The sequence below is a fragment of the Ischnura elegans genome (genome assembly GCF_921293095.1).
Source record: "Ischnura elegans chromosome 13 unlocalized genomic scaffold, ioIscEleg1.1 SUPER_13_unloc_1, whole genome shotgun sequence".
In the NCBI taxonomy this organism is placed as follows: Eukaryota; Metazoa; Arthropoda; class Insecta; order Odonata; family Coenagrionidae; genus Ischnura; species Ischnura elegans.
Window position 1 is genome coordinate 15,166,835 of NW_025791657.1, and position 1,958 is coordinate 15,168,792.

Consider the following 1,958-nt stretch of genomic DNA (forward strand, 5'->3'; position numbering starts at 1 on the left):
GCAGTAAATTAAAACTACTGAATAGCCAGCTCCTCATGTGGATGGGAGGAATGGCACCTGGGTTTTCTCACTTGGAGAGGAAAGTAGATGCTTTATTGGCTTGTGACCCAAAGCGAAAGGATGCTGATGTGGAGGAGATGAATTTCAGCCAATTGCCATTGACAGCAGATGAGGATTTCATCAAACTCTGCCGTAGGATAAGTGAAGATCCCTCATTTGAGCCAAAGGTGGTAAGTGAATAATGATAATTTGTGTGCTGCCATCCTGATTCAAACAATGTATGATTTTTTAAATTAAAGAACAATTAAGTTTTTGTAAGAAAGTTTCATAAGAGTTTCATTTGTAAAAAAGTTTCAGAAGTATATCTTGAGCTCGCCAGACATTCGTAGGTGCTTGGAATTCAAAGTGCTATAAAAATACTCAAGTACAACATAATTTTGAAGTGCGTATGGATTAATGTCCAATGAAATATTAAAAAATTATGGTATGATTGGATTTTTGTTATTTCATATGCACTTGTGCACTCATACTACATGTGCATACTAAACATGATAATTGTGTTAATTTCTTTGGTGAATTTTTCTTCTGGCTGTCTACATGATTTTTGTTATTCTTGTATTAGCTGTTAACTCTTCATTGATCTGGTATTTTTTTATCTCTAGATGCAATGTTTGGTAGCAGTTGGTAGAAGAAATGAATGAGAATGAATTTCTACAAAATATGTTGTGTCGTCTTAGGATGACAATGTACCAGAGCTGTAAGCCCTTACAGGCAAACTTAAGAAGAATTCGGTTAAGAAATCATTTTATAGCACTCCAGTGTGTCCTGTTACTTTTCGTGAGTGCATCCAATAAGATATTCTAAGATTATTATAATAATTGATCATTGAAATGAACTTCTAACATATTACATTAAGTGACATTAACTATGTTTTGTATAATTTCATAGGTGTATGCAGAAGGGTCTACCGTGATGCATCAGATGTGGAGCTGGAAGGGTGTCTGAGTAATTGGCTCAACCAGGCAGAGGTCGGGAAAATAAGAAAGTAAGTAGTCACTTCTCATTTCTCTGCCACACTAATTCGATCATCCCAGACATTTTCTTCATATTTTCCATTCCCTCTTACAATAGGTATACACTATAATGTTCCATGATACATGATATATCATTTCACAAGGAGTAATTACTATTTTCTCTTCAGGGATTGGCAGAATAAACAGACCGAGGATCAGGCTGATGAGGACAATAATTTTGCTTAATAAGTTCATCAGTAACGATCTATAAGTATGTAACCATGTAAGTTCCATGCACCACCTTGTACTCCCATAACTAAACAAGAATTCAAAAGAATGAAGTTTTAATTTTACATCCTCAAAGCCAATCAGCATACTTGTGAATGTTTTGATAAAATTCGAGCAATAAGTTTTTACCTTTTGAAGATTTCTGTATTTTAGTTATTACCATGTGTGGCCTAGGGGGTCATAAATTTTTTAAAGTGTTTCTGTCTTTAATGTTTCCTATTCAGTTTGTAAGTATTTCACTCACTTCATTAATAATGATTAACTATCGATGACTCCACCGCTGCCTCAGCTTGTACATAATTAATGAGAAAAATAAATTCTTCAGCATTTATTTGTTGCCCATTTTATTGAATAAATTTAGCTCCCAAATTCTGTGCATGTGAAATGACTAACAATTGATAGAGTGGAAAATTTTAAATTTTGTTGTTGTAAATTGATCATTATTTAGGAGAGCAGTTTATTTAGCAGAAATTTTAAGCCAGTTTTTCCTCAGCAGGTGTCACTACAGAAATGGTAGGTGTGGAACTAGTTTTCCTAGTATGTAGCAGGTGTGACACTACACATTTTCAGCAGGTGTGATGTGACAAGTTTGCTGCACGTTTGAAAAAGCGTAACTAGGAGGTTTGATTCAAGCTTGCAGGCTTGTCATGACAAGCT

At 34.7% G+C, this 1,958-nt stretch overlaps 1 long non-coding RNA gene across 1 annotated transcript; it reads left to right on the top strand.

Annotated features, from left to right (window-relative positions):
- The first annotated feature begins 200 nt into the window (after window positions 1-200).
- Window positions 201-995, top strand: LOC124172030. The gene is made up of 3 exons (XR_006868050.1): window positions 201-230; window positions 663-837; window positions 949-995. It is a non-coding gene; the product is annotated as an uncharacterized LOC124172030 (long non-coding RNA).
- The last annotated feature ends 963 nt before the right edge of the window (window positions 996-1,958 follow it).